Source organism: Pyrus communis, chromosome 1 (genome assembly GCF_041283825.1).
Source record: "Pyrus communis isolate YQ-2024b chromosome 1, ASM4128382v1, whole genome shotgun sequence".
Classification (NCBI taxonomy): Eukaryota; Viridiplantae; Streptophyta; class Magnoliopsida; order Rosales; family Rosaceae; genus Pyrus; species Pyrus communis.
Window position 1 is genome coordinate 14,200,600 of NC_142565.1, and position 5,497 is coordinate 14,206,096.

General features: G+C 39.7%; 1 long non-coding RNA gene across 1 annotated transcript; it reads left to right on the forward strand.

The window, feature by feature from the left end:
• Nucleotides 1-512: 512 nt before the first annotated feature.
• LOC148699219 (uncharacterized) lies at nt 513-2,175 on the forward strand. The gene is made up of 3 exons (XR_015954888.1): nt 513-645; nt 835-940; nt 1,814-2,175. It is a non-coding gene; the product is annotated as an uncharacterized LOC148699219 (long non-coding RNA).
• Nucleotides 2,176-5,497: the final 3,322 nt, after the last annotated feature.

Sequence of the window (5,497 nt, forward strand, 5' to 3'; positions counted from 1 at the left end):
ATTATGATACGTGACTAGCACAAGCAAGTCATCCTTCACGGACAAGATCGAGTAGGCAGAGCCTACATGCAAGTTCAGCATGCCGCATTTCACATCCTTCAAAGGGGATAGAGACACCTAAAGCACTATCGAAGCGCAATGATCTTCTATCGAAACAACGATGCTCTCATGTGCAAGATATTCGTCACCACTTTACAAGGCGAGGCACAAGAACACTAGAAGGACACACTTGGAAGCAAGTTTTGTCCTCGTCGCCCCCAAAAGATTTTATGTAATATCCCAAAAATTTTAGGTGGTGATTAAGAGTGGGTTACTTGTGACCATTGTTAGAAAAATAAATTTGCATTATTTGAGGCTTTAATCAATTGGTCTTTGGTCCATTAAATGATCTTTTATTATTGAGACCAACCCTTGGATAAAAATTTAAAAAAAAAAAAAAAGGATGCTTGCATTTTTAAGTAAGGAGAAAAAGGGAAGGAGCTTTCTAGAAACCCTCTTTCTTGTTGCTCTCTTCTCCAACCGAGAGTGAGAGGGTGCTTTAGTTCTTTTGGTTGCCAAATTCTCAAGGAAGAAGAATTTAATATCCGGTTGTTTTGCTTGTGAAGATTAGGACAAGTGAGGATCCTTCCTTTGTCTCCATTAGAGGTATCTATTTCTTACTTTTGAAATCTAATTGTTATTTGGTTTGTTAACCCATGAATTTGATTGGGTGGGAGTAGGAAAATTTAAAGTATCATATTTCATGTTAATTTTAAAGTTGAGCACCAAGTGTTAGATTAAAGTCCCCAATTAACCTAGAATTAGGGTTTGTTGTTTGGTCTTTTGTACAAGCAGAGTGTGATGATTTTTCTTACTTATAAATAAGGAAGAGCATGACAAGGTGACTACTGAACAAGTTGACGAACACCATGGGAGTTGAATATCAACAAATTGTGTTGAGGTAGGGGAGTTTCAACCATAAAAAATATTTATATTTTCCATTCTTACTTGATAAAGAATTGCTGGCATTTGAGCACTATTTCAACCTTACTTCAGATGTTTTCTGTTTTCGATTATGTGAAAAAGGTGAAGCAAATGTTTCTCTATGGTTTGATTTCTAATGATTTTAACTTTCTTTCTACAACTTTGGTAAGTTTAAAGTAATTGCAAAGGTATGTCAAGATTTCATTTTTAACGTACATGCCTTATATGTTACTCATTATGAGATTTTGAAGCATGTTGAGATGAATGTTTGATTTTGAAAGTACATGGAAAGTAGTATAATACCCGTGCAGTTGAGAATGTTGAGAAATGTATGAATGGGCACAATGACCCGGGAAGTTGTTTGATTATGGGCACAATGACCCAATGTTCCCCAAGGGACAGCTCCATGTGTGGGCTGCGAGAATGAGTTATCAAGTGATAAATACGTGTGATATGTATATTGGCCAGGTATATTTTGGTTCTTTGCAATCTGCTAGTCATTTGTTTGGGATCAAACAAAATCTTTGTGATTAGTTTTGCTATTGTTTCTTTAATGATAATGGATTTGTTGTCCTTATGACAAAAGAAGTGTTTTTGAAGTGTGTGTTGTATCGTGTTGTTATCAAAGCTATTAATGCTCTGAAACTTTGGTTTTCCTACCATATGTTACTTCCAAGCATTTTTAGAGCATAATTTCATTGCTGGATTACATAGTAGTGGATGTAAATGGTTTCAAATCACTTTTATCATTTTTCAGCATGCACCAGAAATTTTAAATGACTACGGATTATTCGAAAAACCCCTACTGGGCATTTTATACTCACCTGTTTTTCTAAAAATGTATTTTCAGGTGGTGTAGGGTTGACTAGCTAAATTTCGAGTTACAGCTCTAGTGTGGACTAGTAGAAGGGAGTCCAGACGTATATCTTTGGGGTGAGCTGCCAAAGTATTTGTATAGTTAGTCTTAGTCTGTAAATGATCTTTTCGTTGCGTAGTAGACTAAGAAGACGTATGCCTCAATGGGTTAGTGTCTCTACTTACCTAGGCAATGAAAACCATGTCTTTACGATCACTTGTCTTTTGGCTTGTATAAATTATGCTCATGTACACTTTCATCAAATGACCTGAACATGTTTTTCTTGTACACAAGAAGGCTTGAAGTTCTTTTGTGAACTCTTTATGATCTGTAAGGCTTAATGAATTGCCTTTGGATGACCATTATGGACTTGGTTGTATTTAAATCTGGGGGTGTTTATTTACTACTTAGGTTACATTTTGCAAAATTTCAGATTTTTACCCTTTGGAACATAATAAGCTTTATTTCCAAAGTGACTTGATGCTGCTGAAATCTGTTTTTTTATTTTTTTTATTTTTTAAGGAAAACAGTAGCATGCCTGTTTTAGAGTTGAATTTTCCTATACTTCCTTAACTTGAAAATCCATGAAATTTTTAACACAACTTAGTTTTATGTGTCTACTTTGGATTTGGAAATTTTCATGCTTTGTTACAGTACAGGTCGTTTCTGCAGTTTGTATTACCACAATAAGTCTTTAACTTTTTTTTTTTTTTGAGTTACCTTTGTAGTTTGGTGTAATGTAATTGTTGAGTTTAAATTTTCATTGACTAAATCTTAAGCTAATATTTGTTTTACACCCTTAAACAACCACTTTGTTATATTTATTTTTCTTAATTTCACACCTCGAGATTTGGGGTGTGACATTCTACATAGGAGAAACATGTACCGGCAGTTGAGCACCACCTCCTGCTGCACATCACAAGGCCCCAGCCAACCCTCACTACATAATTCAGCTCTAGAGTGGCCTAATACTGGCAGTTGAGCATATCTTGTTGTGTGTAACATAGCCCTAGCTCCACGATTCCCTACTGCGCCTTCACGCCTAGCCTAGGCAATGCAACAGAATAACCCAACGATGCCTCGGAGGCAACTGAGCATGCCCTAACCATGCCTGCTTCACCAGATGGAAACTTCTGGCGTTTGCACATCGATGGCACATCTAACTACATGTGCTCGGGAGCAGGTGTGGTCATTGTCACCCTATACGATTCGATGCTCGAGTAGGCAATCACTCTAGGCTTCAAAGCATCTAACAACAAAGCAGAGTATGAATCCCTACTAACAGGCTTCTAAATGGCAAAAGACTTGACGATGAAAAAGCTTGCAATTCATTCTGATTCCCAGCTAATCACCAGCCAGACTATTGAGGAGTACATGGCAAAACATCTGAAGATGGCACCGTACCTAGAGAAGGTATGAAATCAACTTGAGGCATTTCGGATTTACACCTTCACTCAAGTTTCGCGGGCAGACAACGCCCACGTGGATGCGCTAACCGACCTTGGCTCTACCCTCGACCACCAACTCAAACGCTCTATTCTGATAGAATATCTAGACAATCCAAGCATAGAGGCAGAGCCAGCAGTTGAGGTGTCACAGGTTAGTACAACTCCAAACTGGCAAGATTACATTATAGACTACCTGGTCAATGACACACTCCACATGGAAAAATTGGAGTCTAGAAAGCTCCAAACAAAGGCAGGACGTTACTACATGTGGAACGACATTCTCGTCTGAAGATTCTACATTGGACCATATCTTCACTGCCTAGCGTTTCTTGACGACCTAAAGGTTCTAAGTTCAATCCACGAAGATGTTTGTAGAAATCACTTGGGAGGCCGATCCTTAGCATATAAAGCTTTTAACGTAGACTATTACTGGCCTACTATGCATCAAGATGCTAAAGAGTCAGTACAAAAGTATGATCGCTTCCAACGCTACGAGCCGATAAAAGCACTGCCTGCCAGCGAACTACACCCGCAGACGAGTCATTGGCCGTCTATACAGTCGACAATCGACTTGGTAGGGCCAATGTAGCTCGCTACTGGGGGCAGAGGCATGATGATCATGGCAACTAACTACTTTACCAAGTGGGTGAAAGCAGAGCCCATGACAACCACAACTCAGACAGACATAGAGTGCTTCATATAGAGGAACATCATTTGTCGATTTGGCATCCCTCAATCCATCGTCATAGACAATGGCCCACAATTTATAGGCAAAGATTTGACGAAGTTCTTCCAGAAATATAGCATCAAGTAGCATATGTCTACGCCAAGGTATCCCTTAGGCAATGGGCAGGCTGAAACATCCAACAAGATGATTCTCAACTGCCTCAAGAAATCCCTTTCCGACAAGATGGGAAAACGGCCAGACGAACTTCCCAGATGTCTATGAGCGTATCACACAACCAAACGACGAGCAATTGGTGAGACTCATTTCTCTTTGGCATTTGGTTAAGAAACAATCATTCCTCCCAATATCATCATGCCAAGTATTAGCATTTTACTGCTAAGCATCGAGCAGAACAAAAAAGAGATGGCCACAAACTTAGATCTGGCAGAGGAGAAACGCGAGAAGGTTATCACCCACATTGCAGCCTACTAGCAGCAGCTCCTCTCCAGCTACAACAAAAGGGCCAAGATTCGGCAGTTCCAGCTTGGAGATCTAGTCCTAAGAAAATCCTTCATCACTGCCCATAGATATGCCTCCAAAAAGATGGATCCCATATGGAAAGGTTTATATAAAATCAACAGAGTAGATGGTAAAGGTAACTATACCTTCGCCACTGTGAATGACAAAGAGATCGAAAAACAATGGAACGCCTACAATCTAAGGAAGTACCATGCGTGACTTCCCGTTACATTAAAGCCCGAAGACTCAAGCAGCTCGACGGGTACCACCTTGCAAGCTGATGACTATCCAATTGTTAGGCAGTTCCTATATTATAGTTAAATTTTCGTTCATTTAACTTGTTTTTTAATGAGGAATTCAAAAATAATCTATAACTTGGCTCGGCTGCATGCTTACAATAACTTATCACTCATGCATTTCAAAAGAAGACCTCGCCCTTCTTAGGGACTTATTGCGAGAGGGTAAACCAATTCCCCGACACCCACATGGGTTTGTTCTCCAATGTGGGAGGTTAAACTATACACTCTAAATATCCAGACATGGATAAGTTAAGCTACCCTGGTGTAACTAGGTGCACGATGGCTTACGCCGGGATTCTTAAAAGTAGCCACAATGATCTTTTTCAAGGCTTAGCTAACTGAAGGATTTTGGGTCTCTTGGCCTAATCTGTGGGGAACCAGGCCTTAGAGATGAAGGAGGCATATTACACAGTACACCCTATGGACGGCTCCCTTAGAACCCTAAAGCTGCTACTGAGTGCACTAAGGTAGCCTACGATTTTCAGAAGACTACCTTCGGCTTGCTCTTCGAGCATTAAGTCGTACTAAACTTATACAACCGCACATTTTTTGTGAAAGGATAAACAAGTTAGCGTGCATATACGAAGCTTTATCCACTGTCGACATGCTACGCATTCGATAAGCTTCACCTCTGCCAAGCGCGAAATGATCATTTATATCTACACTAATTCCTAGAGTGTTATGATACTTGCTACACAACCCTCGGAATTGGTTACATAAAAGCAAAAAATTCTCTCGGACCTTC